Raw genomic sequence first — 17761 nt, 5'->3', positions numbered from 1 at the left:
GCTCTTTCTGTCAGCCTTGAGAATCCATTCCTTCTTTTCCTTGCTCTCTGTGGCAACTTAATCCCTAAACTAGTTCTTCATATGGTCTCTTATCTTTCCCTTCCTTTTCTTTTCTAAACTCTTTTCCTCTCTACTTTTTCTCTTGTCAGCCTCTCTTCCTTTTAAATTGTCCAATCTAATACACAGCACAAATGAACCTACATACAGAAAAGAAACAAACTCATGGACTTGGAGAACAGACTTGTGGTTGCCAAGAGGGTGGGGAGAGGGAGACTGGGAGTTTGGGGTTGGTGGATGCAAACTATTGCATTTGGAGTGGATTAGCAATGAGATCCTGCTGTACAGCAGAGGGAACTATATCTAATCACTTGTGATGGAACATGATGGAGGATAATGTGAGAAAAAGAATGTATATACACATATGGCTGGGTCGCTCTGCTGAGCTGCAGAAATTGACAAAGCATTGTAAATCAACTATTATAGAAAAAATAAAAACATTAAAAAAATAAATAAATCATCATTGATAAGGCAAAAGTGAATTCCTATCAAACCAAACTAGCCATTGCTTGAAATTCACTAAGTAAACAATATCTAATAATTCTGAAAAATAAAGACATCTAGTGCCTTGTTGGATGCATTTTATAAGAACATTATGCCAGACCTCACTTAAAATCAAGGAAGCATTTGCAACACACTCACACAAATAGTAATGAATTAGGAGTCAAGAAAATGATTCTAGCCAATTTTGCAAAAATCAATATAAGCACTTAACCTCTTTGAACCTCAGAGTAATATTTTTTGAAAAGAAGGTACTAGATTATTTGTTCTCCTTCTAATTTTACATTTCATAAGCTTTTATTAAAGTGAAACTAATTCAAGATAAAAAATTTCCTGAGTTTTAGGATACAGAGTAAATAATTTGAATCATTTCACTATATACTAACATAATCCAGACCTAAAGTGTTATCACATCAAATAATGCATTTTAGGCAATAATGGAATTCTAGATGACATGAAAAAATAAACATACAAACTCAAAAACAAAACCATTTGGCCTATCCTCTCCCTGCAACAAAATCAAACATAAAATTTATTTTTTTTTATATTCCTCTTCTGTCCAAACTCTACCTATTACACAAATCTTAGCATAAGCTTCACACAATCTTCCTGGGAATTCCTTACATTAGTATTATTTGAAGGGCAACAGGAGATAAACTGGTTCATGTAAACATTTTTCCAAACACAACCATTAATTTCCTGAACTGAATTAATAAGGTACACAGAAAGCTAAAAAACTCAAGTAAAATCCAACATTAATTCTAAAACAGTAAAAATAAATAAACTAATATATATTACTTAAGAAACTGTGTTTTCAGTCATTGAAATAGGAAATGGAAAGTAACAAAACTCTTGCCTACATTAAAATAAATGCAACTTAAAGATTAGAGTACTTTGGACACTGCAAAAGTGGCTATGTAATTAGTATGGTGCAGACTTTTAGAAATTTATTTCCATGAAGAAAACTACATAAGAAATTATTGATTTGGAATGCTCAAATAAGATTATCCTTTCCCCCCCCCCGCGTTTACAATCACTGTTTAGGGGCCTTCTACAACATGTTTACCACTATGAAAAGTAAAACCATTAAACTCTTCACTAATCATATTTCCTTATTAATGCATGAATTTGTTTAATTTTAAGTTTTAACACACATGGGCATTCATCTGAACATATACCCCAATTAAAAAAAAAAGTAATATATCCAGCCTCTAGTTAGAGCAAATTTAGAATGACCTGCATGTATAGCCTACATTGGAATAAGAATGCTTATGATTAAATATTGAAAACTTCCCCAAATGTTATATAAATCTCTGGTGATGACAACAAAAGAAAGAATCCACAAAAACATCAGTATCCTTAAGGAATTATCAGCTTCTTTTTGTTTGCTCCAGTTATAAATTTTGCATTTGCACATTGCTGCCTAGATTTTCAAAGGGTTCTGCAATGTTTAATTTAACAATCTACCCATATTGCTGTAATAAAGCCAAGAACTTCTACATATATATAATTTATAATATCCATATCAGGGACAGATTAGTGGGCAAAATAGAACTTCCAACATCCAGGACTGTAATTAATGCAGAAATGGGCAAGCGTCATCAAAATATGACCAATCAAAAAAAAAAAAAAAAAAAAAAAAAAAAGACTTCTCAAGCTTAGGCACTTTACCCCCAAGAATATACAAAAACACATAAACTGGGAGTTTTCACTGTGGAGCAGCATAAATGAATTCAACTAGTATCCATGAGGATAAGGGTTCGATCTCTGCCCTTGCTCAATGGGTCAGGGATCCGGTGTTGCTGTGAGCTGTGGTGTAGGTTGCAGATGCGGCTTGGATCCCATGTTGCTATGTTGCTGTGGCTGTGGCATAGGCCAGCAGCTGTAGCTCGGATTTGACCCCTAGCCTGGGAACTACATATGCTGCCAGTACAGCCCTAAAACAAAAACAGAAACATATAAAAAGTGATGCATCTTCACAAGACTCAATTTGACCTGATGACTGGGAAGTATAAAAAATGAGTTTCTAAAAATTCTAGTAATTGTAAATATATATTGAATGCTTTTTAAATGCTGGACCTTGTATGATGTGTTCAGTGTGAATTATTCCATGGAATTTCCACAATAACCCTCAGAGGTAGGCACTACGGTAGGGGTTGGTAAACATTTTTGTACAGGACCAGAAATAAATATTTTAGGCTCTGTGGGTTATGATGCAATGATTTAGTTCTGCTGTTGTAGGATGTAGAAGGTCATAGACAACATGTAAAGGAATAAGCATGACTCGATTTCAGTAAAACTTGATTTACAAAAACAGAGAGCAGCCAGATTTGGGCCACAGATTATAGGCTGCTAACACCTGCAATTAAAACTCACATTTTACCAGGGTTCATATGTAACTTTGACAGGGCCACACAGCTGACCAATGATTAAGTCAGAATCTGAACTCAGGTTTCTTATTGCAGAATCAAAGCAGCCTGCTACTACGTACATCTGCCTCTTGACAGCAGTTTAAAGAGTAAAATAAATACAAATATATTCTGAAGTAAAAGATAAACTGAAAATTTGTAAAAGATAAAACAGATCAGAAGAAACATCTGCAATGGACACAGGTCCTAGGAAATAAAAGTTTAAGCTCCTCAAATATTAGATGTGAAAATTTTGAGAATTTAGCTTATGCTTACAAAATTAACTTATTAAAAAGGCCTGAAATTATTTTAATTTTCCATGGTTTCAAGATTCTTTTTCATATACAAAGACACAGGATGAACTGCCAAAGTGACCCAGCCAGATTTATACAAATAATTATCAATGTACTTTGCAAATACACAGGGCGGGTCAGGTTGAGATGAATGACCCACATCTAGGGCAAAAATCCTCCCCAGCCAGAGTGACCCGGCCCTTTAAAAATATGCCTCATCTCACCTGGGATAAAATCCAGTCTACTGTCCTGGTTATAAGGTCCAACATGATCTGGCACCAGTCTAATACTGTGAATTGCTAACTTTCACAAAGTATCAGCATCAGTGGCATTCTGTCTGTTCCTCAAGCACATTCAAGCTCATCTCAGCCATAGGGACTTCATATCACTGTCTGGAATTCTCTGCCTGAGTTGGACACCAGCTTAAATGTCAGCAGATTTTATCAACAATAAACTCTGAGAGGCCTTCTCTGGACACCCAGGGATCATATGTAAGAAAATATGTCTTAAGCAAGGAATTTTATAATTGTGTTCATCCATAATTAGTTTTCAATTAACCCCTCAAGTTCCTTGGAACTAAGTCTCCCACCGTTACCAAAATTAATTTTTGTTGCTGAGAATCACTAAGTTGGATACCTGCTGTATATCAGGAGGTCACTACTCATAAAACTATCAATGGTTTTCTGGATCAGTAGTCAATTCTCCCATGCAGAACTATTCATTTCCACAAAGAGGGAATCTGCAACCTAAAACTCAAGTCTTCTCCTCTATTATACACAGATAATGGACAATGCAACATTAACAAAAGAAATCAGAAAATAAAAAACAGTAACAACAAGGAAAGTAAGGAGAGGCACTATCTAGTTAATTCCACTGTGCTTCTTCCACTGAAAATTGTTTTTGAGATTTTATTTAAGAAATATAAATTCTACATGTTACTTTCTGATTAAATGATGGGTTCAGGAAAGCTGCTTACTTGGGCTATACCATCTTCTCCCTTTTAGTAAAGACCTCCCAAATTACATTTTCACTACCATTTTCAACCTGCACTGAAGGCAACTGAATGTGTTTGTAGCATTTGCTTCTTCAATGGCATGTAGAATTGTCATTATGAACAGTTCCAACTACAATACTCAATGACCCTCAAATAATAAGCAACACGAGACTGTCAGAATCACGATATATCTGTTAACTCCTGAAATTCTCCTCCCCGCCTTTGGCTGCTGGCAGTCAGCACATTGGGGAGATAAAGAAAGAACAGAAAACTACCCTTTACTGAGAATCTATGATAGTCAAATGCTTTATCCAGATAATCATAATTTATTTTTTCTTTACACTTATACTAAGGGTTATCATCCTCTAATTACAGATGAGGAAATTAAAACAAGAGATTTTAAGGGATTTTCCAAAATCATCTGGACAGGTTAAGTGAAGGATTGAAACACTGGTACAGATCTGTTTGACTTTTCTCCCATCCAAAACATTGCTGAAAACAAACAGAGTTTATCCACGGACATGGCAACTAAACCACTGATTATAGACCATGTGTTTCCCTGCCTCCCAAATTATTGTCTAACTTTTGTTCCTGACAGTTTTTGTTTTGACTTTGTTTATTTTTTGCTTTCTCTTGTTATCTCCCCTATTATTGGTATATTAGTGAAGTTCATAAAGTTTTGGATGTATCACTGGATGTTCATGGAGCTTGCAGCAATGGGCCACCTCACTAGCCATCTTAACTTGCCTTTTCTAGAGCACTCTTGCTCATGGTTGGTTTCTTTTAAGTTATTAATTACCACCACAATGTATTTCATTGCTGATGTTGTGGACTACTAACAGTCAAACCTCCTTTGGAAAGAATTATAACATTAGAATATTTTAATGCATATTGTAATATATAGATTGCTCACAACAGAGCCACAAATAGCTCAAATTTGGCAGCCTAACTTGTCACTAACATAAAAATATGATTCACATGCATTCACGGACAGTTATATGAGGGATAAATGAGGAAAAAAAAGAAAAACGGGTATAAAAATTAAATAAAGATATAAATGTGAACAGAGAATGAAACAGGCACATAAGTGGAAAGGTCCAGAAAATAATGGCTATACACAAAAATTAGTATAGCTCTGAAGTATGTATTCTTTTTATAACTTGCTAATTTTTTCCAACTAGTATGATGTCCCATGTTATATGTCTGGTCTCTTGGTTCAAAATTTTTCTTCTTTTTACTACAGTCACATTAGTACTAAGCCAGCAAGAACAAATCTGTATGTGAAGCCTCCATGCCTCTCCATCACCACCCAAGGATATAATTCCTTGACCTTTGATGTAGAATGCTAACCAAAGAATAATTTCAAAGATCCTTTGTCTCATAGATACTTGTTAGACTTTGGCAATAGTTTATTTTATGAAAAGTATGCCTCTTTTAAAGATGAAAGAAGGGAATATCTAGTTGAAGACAAATGCATTTTTGTGAATATTTTTCACATTTATAGATAAAAAGCCTACATTTGTTTCCCATAATTCATAAACACTTCATAAGGAAAGGCCTCTTTGAAGGTTTATGATCCTATTAAAATAAGACAGAAAATATGATTTTGATTAATCGGGGTGGCCTATATTTTTCTGCTGTGGCTTTTAACAGACAAAAGTTTGAAAGTAGCCCCACAAGCTCTGAAGTGCTGTCATCACAATGGCTGGCTGAACAAAAAATACAGTAGTTCTCCAAAGCTCCAGGGCTTGTTGGTAACACCTGTGATTGCAGGTGGCTCTTTCTGAAAGAAACACACCACTTTCCTCTTCATTGGTGACCACTGTGTTCCACAGTGGGTCAGAGGTGACCAGGGTGCTTTCAAGTTCAGTTTCATATTTCTGAAGAACTGGATTATGAGCACTGACAAGTTCCCAATTTAGCCTGTTAGAAACATAAAAGTGGTCCACTTTCCAGCCTTTAACATATATTTTCATTCACTAAGTATAGCAGGAGATTTAATCTAGTGACCTTCTTTTGGAATCCAATTTAAAGCTAAATGATAGATTTTAAGAGTTGTCACAAGATATGTATTGAGGCTTAAAAAACAGCAGCTTCACTAAACACTCAAGGGAGAGTAAATGAGGTAAAACAAAACAAAACAAAAAAAAACAAGCGGAGGAGGAAGGAACACAATGTCACTCAAAGAGTGAGTGATTCTCTGTTACTTGTATACACATTATTTATGAGTTTAGATGACTGTGCAGAACCAAATCTTAATATACTAGAAGTATTCCAACACAATTGCCCTTTTGAGGTATAAAATAAATAGAAAACAACAAGGATACAATGCATCACTAAACAGGGCGATGGCTAAGAAATTTCTGACTAAAATATAATATGATACAGTCAGAACCCATCTAGTATATTACATTCAGAATTCCAAGTTTAAGAGGGATATAGACAATTCAAGTTTGCTAATAAATGAGAATTCAAAAGCAAGTAATGCGATAGGAAAAACAATTGCAGAGAGAATGAAAATACATACTCTGGAAATAGAAGGAGCCTTGGGGTAAAATATTCAAAGGCACTCTATGTAGAAAAGTAATTGGATCTGTTTTGTGAGTGTCCATGGGTTAAAAATTAGTAGACAGATCTTTAGCCCGATATAACAAAACATTTTCTAAAGGCCAGACCTGTCCAAATAAGGAACAGGCTACCTCATGAGATGGGGTTCACACTGCTGAAGACATCTAAGGATCAGGGATGATGAAGAAAAGATTAAAGAATTAATCAACTGTATACTGAATTCTCTACAAAGAATTGAGTCTACAAATTCCTTGAAAGAGAACTGTCTACAATGAGACCCCAGACTGATAAAGAGAGCATCTTAAAGTAAAATAAATAGCAACATACAATGAGTAACACTAAATAGTAGCAGAAAGAAATGTAACTAAGAAATACCTAGTTTATAAATGCTTCTTTGATGAGTTAGGGAATACCTAAGTGCAGTCAAGGTTTGAATTGTCAAAATCAGGATGTCCTGAAAAAATCTGAGAAAAAGCTCAAGAAACAATAATGGAAAAAATAAAAATCTTTTTAAAAAATCTCACACTGTACATCCTACACTTACACAATGTTATTTGTAAACTATATCTTAACAAAGCTAGAAAAAATAAATTAATAGTAAAAAAAAAAAAAAGAACCCCACACAAAAAAAGAACAATGACCTGCATTATACTTAGTAAAAGCTAACATCATTACTAATCTTAATAATATGCATTCATCAGTCCTAATCCATCACTGATGGGAAGAAAGAAACACTAGTTGGTAAACCCAAACTTTCCTCTTATTACAGGGGTAGGAGCACCTCTCAGGCAGGAATGGTTCACAAGGCATTTACTCCACCAGGAGTACATACTAAGGCAATGTCATGTTTATAGAGTTTATTCTATGCTCATTTTAAAATCTTTTAAGTTATTATTTGAATTCAAAAACTCTTTGGAACAAAACAAAGGTGACATGCTTACTGAACATAAAGGGTCCCAACTAAATTTCAAGGGGAATACACCATCTAACATTATTAGATCATTATTTTTAATATACTTTTATGAGTTTAGTGTATGACCTCTATCACTCAATGTAATCTAGGGCAGGGATTCTGTACTCTGAAGTTGAGGGTCAGCTCTGAGTCCCAGTGATTTTAACTGGCATTGATGTTCTAAGAATGCATGAGCAGCAGAGGTCCTGATTTGACTAAATCTAAACAAAAGTTACATAAAAATATCTATTTGTAAGTTATCACCTATGTAAATATGCTTTTGAAAACAAAGGCTACTTTCTTTCTATGCACCTGCAGCATATGGAGGTTCCCAGGCTAGGGGTCCAATAGGAGCTGTAGCTGCTGGCCTATACCAGAGCCACAGCAACGTCAGATCCAAGCCGCATCTGCAACCCACACCACAGCTCACAGCCATGCTGGATCCCCAACCCACTGAGCGAGGCCAGGGATCGAACCCGCAAGCTCATGGTTCCTAGTCGGATTCTTTCCCACTGTGCCATGGCAGAAACTCCCAGTATTTATTATTTTTAATTGCTAAATATTATTCCATGATATAAGTGTACTGAAATTTGTTTAACCATTCATCTGTTGAAGCATACCTGGATTGCTTCAGGATATTAGTAATGAATGAAGCTTCTATAAATATTCATGTAGATGTCTTTGTGTGTGTGTGGGGGGGCTATTCTGGGGGATAAATACACAAGCGTGTGATTCTTGGGTTATATGGTAGTTTCCCAACAACCACACTGTTTCACAGAGTAATTGTAACATTTTACAGCCTCATGAGGAATGATCCAGTTTCCCTGCATCTTCACCAGCATTTGATGAAGTCACTATATTTTAGTTTAGCCATTTCAACGGATGTGTGGCAATATCTCATTGTAGCTTTAGCTAGCATTTCCTTAATGACTAACAATATTGAATATATTTTCTTTCATCTATTTGCCATCTACACACACTATTCATTTCTTCTGATCATTATTTAACTGGGTTTTTGTTTTGTATTTTTCTTTTTTAAATGTGGAGTTTTGAGACATGATTATGTTTGGTTGACCTTTGAACAACACAGATTTAAACTTGTAGGTCCACTTATACACAGGTATTTTTCAGCAGTAAATATTACAGTACTATATGGTCTGTGGTTGGTTGAATCCACAGATACTTCTGAAATACAGAGGGCTGAACTCTAAGTTAGATGCAGATTAATTCCTGCGTTGTTCAAGGATCAACTGTATTCTAGATCTGAGACCTTTGTTAGATATTGTTTGTAAATATGTACTTTGCAAACATTTTCTCCCAGTCTTTTCTTTCCATCATCTTAGGGCTTATATATCATATTTTGATAAAGTCCAATTTATAAGTTTCCTTGTATTGACTGTGCTTTAGGTGTTGAGTTTAAAAATGCTTTGATTACTACATTCTGAATTTTTTCCCTAAAAGTTTTCCAGTTTTACATTTTACAATATCAGTCCATGATTTATTTTAAATTTTATGAAGGTGTAAATTTTAGGTTAAGGTTTATTTTTAGCCCATGTATGTCCAACTGCTCCAGCATCATTAAGTTGAAAAGACGATCTTTCCTCCATTGAAATCCTTTTCTACCTTTGTCGAAAATTAGTTGGGCATTTTTGTGTAGGCCTATTTTGGGGTTCTCTATTGGTTTCAACAATTTGTACCTATCCTTCCATTGGTACCACATAGTTTAGATTACGGTAGCTTTGTAATAAGTCTTACAATTGGGGAGACTGATTTCTAACACTTTATTTCTTTTATAAGATTGTTTGACTCTTCCAAGACAGTTGATTTACTTTTCCATATTATTTTAGAATAACCTTCTCTATGTCTAAAAAAAAATCTTGCTGCAACATTAATAAGAATGGTCTTAAACTGTTTTTTAATAGGGGAAAAATGACATCTTCACCATATTGATTCTTCTAGTCTGTGAGCACAGTATGCATCTTCATTTATTTAGATCTTTTCATTTCTTTCTGTGGTGTTTTACAGTTTTCAGAATACAATCTTATCTACATGTTATTATATTTATACCTAAATACTTCTTTTGAGAGAGGAAAGAAAAAGGGAGGAGAAGGAAGATAGGAAAGGAAGAAGGTAGAGAAGGAAGGAGTAGGTTTAATTAAAAATAGCATATTTTTTATTTTAATGAGCCTATGTTTATTGCTAGTACATAGAAATAAAATTGATTTTGTATGTTCTTCCATCTTGCAATCCTGTTAAACTTACTTCTTAGACTTTTTGTTTGTTTGTTTGTTACTTCTCTGTTTGGATTCCATAGGATATTTTGTTGTTGTTGTTTGGGTTTTTTTGTTTGTTTGTTTTTTGGCCACACTTGTGGCATGCAGAGGTTCTTGGGACAGGGATCAAATTTGTGCCACAGCAGTAACCAGAGCCATAGCAGTAACCAGAGCCACAGCAGAGACAATGCCAGATCCTTAACTCACTAAGCCACCAGGAATCTCCTCCCTGGGATTTTATATGTAGATAATATTACCTACAGATAGGAATAATTTTATTTCTTCTATTCCAATCTTATGTCTTTTCTTTCTTTCTTTTTTTTTTTTTTTGGCTTTATTTCATCAGCTAGGACTTTTATCACTATGTTAAATAGGCATGGTGAGAGCATACACATTTGCCTTGTTCTCAAACAGGGGAAAAGCATTTAGTTTTTGGTCATTAAGTGTATTATTAGATGTAGATTTTTTTAGTAGATGTTCTTAGTCAAGTTCAAGAAGTTCTCTATTGCAATTATTCTGAGCTGTTTAATTATTATTATAAATGGGTATTGAATTTTGTAAAATACTTTTTCTGCATCAATGAATATAATTTTTTTTTCTTCTTTAGCCTATCAATATGATGGATTATATTAGTTGATTCAAAACATTTAAAAAGCTTCACATTTCTGGAATAAACCCTACTTGGTTATGATGCACAACTCTTCTTATGTATCACTGAATTGCATTTGCTAATACTTTGTTAAGAATCTTTGTGTCTATATTAAAGAGGAATACTGAGCTGTAGCTTTCCTTTTATTACGGTCTCTATCTGCTTCTGGTATCAGAGCAATATTGGCTTCATAAAATGAACTGTGAAGTGTTCCTTCTTTTTCCATTTTCTGGAAAAGGTTGTGTATAGTTAGTGTGACTTATTGAAATGTTTCAAAGAATTATCCACTGGACATGTCTGTTCCTTTAAAAATAAACAAATAAAAATCTGTATCATTTTTAAGCCATTATAGTCAATGGCTATTTAGAATCTGTTTAGAAGAATCCAAATCAGAAAACCATAAAAAGAGATCATTTACATGTTATATCTAGGTAGGACCAATGGAAACACTATTTCAAACATCCTGATCTAAAATTTGGGAGTCACAATAAAGCACCATGCGGTCATCACTGTCTAGGTGTTTTGGAAATTTTTTCCTCAATAAGACAAATAAATATTGACTGTTTTCACCTACTGTGATAAGGAATGAAAGAAAGAGAAAAAGAAAGAAAGGAAGGAAGAAAAACATCTCTACCTATGGATTTATTATGTGAAATTACAATTTAAATTTCATGTAGTAGTAATATTTTAGGAATGGATCCATTTTATTTATGCTGTCAAAAGTATGTATGTAAAACTGTTCCTAGTATTCCTTTATTGTTGTTTTGCTATCCGTGGAGTGATATACCTTAAAAACTAAATAGAAGAAAACTTTATTGTATTCACCCATATTTTTACTCTTTCTATTTTCTTGTTCCTCACTGATATCCCAGTATTCCTTTCTTTTATAATCTCCTTTCTGTTTAGAGAATTTTCCTTTAGCTATTCTTTGAGGATAGGTCTACTGGACAAAAATTCTTAGTTTTCTTTCATCTGTGAATGTCTTAATTTATGCTTCATTCCTGAAGGATTTTTTGCTGGTTTATAGTTAATAATCTTGTAATAAATATCTTTAGGTATACAGTGTTTTCTTTTTAATAAATAATAGGCTTATAGCCTTATAATGAAATATAGCCTTAAGTGAAATAACTCAATGATCATGCTTTAGAATTTTTAACACAAACACTGACAAAAAGACTGCAAAAAATTATACACCATGAAAACAGTGCATAAAAGCGATTCCCTACTCTTAGAGAGAATATGGACTAGTTGACTTCAGAAGACCCTTCTAACTCCGTGATTCCAAATGTTACCAGACACCACTGAGAAGGATCATTTATCATGTTAATTTTTAGACATGCCTTTATTGGTCAGGGTTTTCCAAAGAAACAGACTGAACAGGATATAAGATAGATAGAGAGCCAGACAAACAGACTCAACATTCTTTTCTATAAAGAGCTTAGGGATGAGTTTAGGAATGATATGCATGTATATCTTTCCATATATATGAAACGTCTTACAGAAATTTGATTCATACAGTTATAGAGGCAGAGAAACCCCACAATCTGGCCTTCTGCCAACTGGAAAAGCAGACATTGGGGGGTATATTTCAGTCCCAGGGGAGCTTATGATGTAACTTGCAGTCAGAGGCCTAAGGCCTAAGAACGAGGGTTCCACTGGTGTAAACCTCAGAGGTGGAAGGGCCAAGAACCAGGAGCTCTGCTCTGATGTCCAAAGGCAGAAAAAGATGGATTTCTGAGCTCAAGAAGAGAGAGAGGAAGAAAAGTCCATCCCTTCTTTACCTTTTGGTTCCACTGGAGTCCTCATGGAATTTGATGAAGTGCACCCACACTGGTCAGGGTGATCTCTTTACTAAGTCTCCTGAATCAAATGCTAATCTCTTCTAGGAGCACACCCACAAACACACCCAGAATTTTTTCTTTTTTAAACCAGCTATTTTGCATCCCTTAATCAAGCCCAGGTGACACAAAAATTAACCATCACAATGACATAAATAAATAAATAAACAAACTCTGAAGAAGACTGAGGAGTTTCTTTTGCCTTTGATATTCTCAGCCAATACCTGTTTACTCCCATATCAGTTCACCTGGGCATTTTTGCTTTTCTCCCAGCTCAGAAATTCATTGATTGTGTACATCCTACACTGACGTTTCTTCTCTATAAAAACTTTAGGGATAAGTTTAGGACATACTTCACTTTACAGCTGTAGAGTAAGTCCTTGAGAAAATAGAATTATTTACTTCTATAATTAGTTGAAAAGTTATGACCAGACCCAGAGGTATTGGTACTCCATTATTTTTTTAATCTGTAAATAAATTACTTCATTAGGCACTTTCGGGGCCTGAAAAACTGCTACACACCCCAAAAGAAACACCTTAACTAATGTATTCACAGAAATCTCGGAATTTGTATATGAGACACTTTTAAATTAAAAAATGACCCTTTATGTGGAGAAAAGGGAACCCTCATACACTGTTGGTGGGAAGGTAAGCTGGTGCAACCACTAGGGAGAATAGTATGGAGGTTCCTTAAAAAACCAAATATATGCATTCCCATTGTGGCTCAGAAGGTTAAGGACCCAACTTATCTCTGTGAGGATGAAGTTTCAATCCCTGACCTTGCTTAGTGGGTTAAGGACCAGCATTGCCATAAGCCATGGCATAGGTCACAGATTGGCTCAGATCTATTGCTGTGGCTCTGGTGTAGGCCTCAGTTGCAGCTCTAATTCGAACCATGGCCCAGGAACTTCCACATGCTTTGGGTGCAGGTGTACTTTAAACAAACAAACAAAAAACTAAAAATAGAACTACCATTATGATCCAGAAACCTCACTCCCAGGCATATATTGGCAGAAAACCATAATTCAAAAAGATACATGAATCTTATATTCATTGCAGCACTATTGCAATAGAATAGCCAAGACATGGAAGCAACCTAAATGTCCATCAGCAGAGGAATGGATAAAGAAGATATTGTACATATATACAGTGGAATATTATTTAGCCATTAAAAAGAATGAAATAATGCCATTTGCAGCAACATAGGTGGGCCTAGAAATATCATACTAAGTGTGTAAGTCAGACAGAGAAAGACAAATATACTATAAGAGCACCAACATGCACAATCTCACACAAATGATACAAAAGAATTTATAAAACAGAAACAGACTCAAATATCTTGAAACCAAATTTTTGGTTACCAAAGGGGAAATGTGGGGCAGCATGGATAAATTAGGGGTTTGGACTGACATATACACACTACTGCATGTAAAGTAGATAGATAACAAGGACCTACTGTATAGCACAGGGTAATCTACTCAAATAACCTACATGGGAAAAGAATCTAAAAAGGAATGAACATATGCATAACTGATTTACTTTGCCATATACCTCAAATTAACACAACTTTCTAAGTAAGCTACCTTTGAAAGAAATTTATTTTTTAAAAAGATGATCCTTTAAATTATATCAAAATAATGAGAAAATATATGGAACAATTTTATCATTTTGTCATACAGTGTAAAGAAAACATAATTTTCATTCATTTGTTTTTCAAAAGAGATCTTAAATGGTAAAATCACTATAAAAACAAGCATATAACCCCATATGACGCAGATGTTCAGTACCGTGGCTGAACTAGACCTGCAATACTGATTCTATAGGAAATATATCCTTCACATTATCCACATCTATATGAACTTGACTCAAATTTATCTTGAAAGTACATATACTCATGTTAAAAAACTATAATTTCCCATATAAATTTACAAATAATACAGTGACTTTTGATCTTCTACTCTATCTGCCCATGTTGAAATCAGAATAGAGAGAGACCTGTATCTGATATATATGAAACATATAATCACAGGTTCTTATACTAATTAAATAAGATTGACAATTAGATTGCTTATTACTATATTTAAACACATATTTCTATATTTTTATGTTTATATAAAATTGTTTATAAATCAAAATATTCATAGAAGTTAATTATATGCCATGATAGATTTATTGATAGATAATGGGATGTAAGATTGGAACTTATAAATTTTTTATCACTTAACACTTATTTAATGGGCAGTGGGTAAGATAAGTCCTTGATAAAATTGTGAACTTATGTGGGATGGAAAAAATTATAGAGCAAATAATAACATACATAATTGTTTGAAAATTATCCTCTAGGTTAGAGGCATTCGGATTTTAAAATTCTTTAGGGACTTAATTAAAATAGAAAGAGTCATCACTTCTCAAAAATATGGTCAAGAGATTTAATTTTGGCTTTGCATGTTTATTTTGACATTTTTAATGTGAGGCAAAAAAACATTTCATACTTAAAACAATATTTTTTCTTTATATTTCTTTTCAGTTGGTCTCAAGAGTAAAACCTTTTAATTATATATAAAACAACATTACCATTAACATTAATTTATACAAAATTATAAAATGAAGTTATCTTCACACATAAGAACAACTGGACTTTATAAATAAGTTGGTATATCAGAAAATAGATCATGATTTCCTATTTAACATGCTGCTTTAATAAATTTTTCAGGGCACAAATAAAATTAAAACTGAATATATAAAATATATCAATTTAAAAGGCTTTACTGTGTGGCAGCATGGGAAGATAAAAATATTTTTGAAATAGAAAAATTTTTAACATCAAAAGCCAAAAGAAATGTCAGAACATCTTGCATGAAAATATCTCATGAAATACACAGAATACTTTCTCAAGATATATAATTTTGTTTTAGGTACAATTCTAATAGTTAAGTATTTATTGGAGAGCAAACCCATACCTTTCGAAGTCAAAAGGCAAGTCATTGAAGTGACATGTCTAATAGTAGAGACTAACATGGAGAGTATTTTCAAAGTAATACACATACATTATGAGACCTGTATAAATGCAATATTAAAGTAACAAGGGGAAGTCCAGATTAAGTCTGTACGAATGAGGTGGGCAAGAGGATGTTCAAAGGGGCAGGGACAAGATGGAGCTGGTAGAGCTTTTATGAAGGCTTCCTACAAGAGGAAATAGATATTTGGTCTTGAAATAAAAGACAGTGTATAGGAGTTCCCGTCACGGTGCAGAGGAAACAAATCCGATTAGGAATGATGAGATTGCGGGTTTGATCCCTGGCCTTGCTCAGTGAGTTAAGGATCTGGTGTTGCCATGAGCTGTGGTGTAGGTCGAAGATGTGGCTCGGATCCAGCATTGCTGTGGCTGTGGCTTGGGCTGGAGGTTACAGCTCCAATTTGACCCCTTGCCTGGGAACCTCCATATCCTGCGGCACTAAAAAGCAAATAAAATAAAAGACAGTGTTAAAGTACAGGGGGGAAGGCATTCCAGAGACTTGTCATGTGAAAGGAACTCCATACTGCAGAATTTATAAAGGTATTAAGCCCCTAATTTACCAAGAACTTGGAATTCATCCTTAAGATCAATTACTTTTAAAATGTGATTCTTGCACCCACAGGGCTTCAGTGAAGATGCCTCAGTGCCAAGAGGATAGGACATGAGGCTGCTGGGGCAACTGGGAAAACCCTACCTTGGTTCTTCAAGATGCAAAAAGGATTAACCCACCTTGACTACTGCCTATTGTTCTTAAAGTCCGTGTGCTTTCTCCCAGAGATTGGCTAAGGGTATACAACAAAACTGTGGACACATCCCTGCTTTAAGTACCTTTTAAAAATAATGCCATATCTTCTAATAAGTATGTTTCTTGAAATTTAGAATAAGATCCTTTTGTATATCAAAAAGTTATAACGGGAGTTCCCGTCGTGGCGCAGTGGTTAACGAATCCAACTAGGAACCATGAGGTTGCGGGTTCGGTCCCTGCCCTTGCTCAGTGGGTTAACGATCCGGCGTTGCCGTGAGCTGTGGTGTAGGTTGCAGACGCGGCTCGGATCCAGCGTTGCTGTGGCTCTGGCGTAGGCCGGTGGCTACAGCTCCGATTAGACCCCCTAGCCTGGGAACCTCCATATGCCACAGAAGCAGCCCAAAGAAATAGCAAAAAGACCAAAAAAAAAAAAAAAATAGTTATAACTGAATGTATCCATGGGCCCATAATTTCTGCCCTGGGGAAAACAGAAAAGGAGTCAGGCCTCTGCTGTAACTATCCCACCTGCCATCCCAAATGCATGTGAACATGCACACATGGTCAACCACCAGGCTTTTCCTCAGACAGCTGAAAACGAAAAACACCTTTGTGTTGCCCACTGCTAATTGTAATCCTAACCACCTAGTACACAATGGTCTTTGTGCTGAAGACCATTTAGGCAATCAAGGAATCCCACTTTCAGTCAGTGGACTAGAAACAGGATAATGTCCCAAGAAATTTGGGAAAGCATATCTGACAAGGCATAACCGACTTGTGAAACCCTGTTTTATGTCTTTTGGTCTCCTATTTCTATCTCATATGATCAAGAAAGTATCAATCTATGACTTAATCTATAAGGATGAGGCAGCCTCAAGTGTGAGAAACTCTACAATAGACGCTGGATCTCCATTTTCACCAGAGAATGAAATGCTCATTCTCCAACAGCATTCATCTGTTTAGAAAACAACTGTCATAGGCTATAGTTTACTACTGAATGATTTACATTTGTCAGTCAGTCGCACACCAAGTTTGCATTTGAGAAAGTTTACTCCAATAATATTATGAAAAATATATGACGATGAATTGAGAATGTTTGTTTTTTGTGGGAGTGTTTTTGTTTGTTTATTTTTTGTCTTTTTAGGGACACACACATGGCATATGGAAGTTCCAAGGCTTGGGGTCGAATTGGAGCTGCAGCTGCCAGGCCACACAACAGGCACAGCAAGCTAGGATCTAAGACCTACATGGCAGCTCATGGCAACACCCACTGATCCTTAATCCACTGAGTCAGGCCAAGGATGGAATCCGTGTCCTCATGGATGCTAGTCAGGTTCATTACTGCTGAGCCACAACAGAAACTCCAAATTGAGTATATTTGAGTCAATTGTCTCTCAAGCTTACTAGGCTTATAATTAATTATACCTCCTGCTGCGACTTAATATTTAACAGATTTGATCCTGAAAATTC

General features: G+C 35.0%; 1 protein-coding gene across 6 annotated transcripts in view; it reads right to left on the bottom strand.

Annotated features, from left to right (window-relative positions):
• The window catches only part of GBE1 (1,4-alpha-glucan branching enzyme 1), a 276806-nt gene that overhangs the window by 100165 nt on the left and 158880 nt on the right, over positions 1 to 17761 (bottom strand). The window lies entirely within an intron of this gene.

Source organism: Sus scrofa, chromosome 13, assembly GCF_054392235.1.
Source record: "Sus scrofa isolate SSC_HxYL_T2T_F1_AM1 chromosome 13, Sscrofa_HxYL_maternal_Yorkshire_Landrace_v2.0, whole genome shotgun sequence".
Classification (NCBI taxonomy): domain Eukaryota; kingdom Metazoa; phylum Chordata; class Mammalia; order Artiodactyla; family Suidae; genus Sus; species Sus scrofa.
This window is presented reverse-complemented; position numbering and strand designations above follow the sequence as displayed.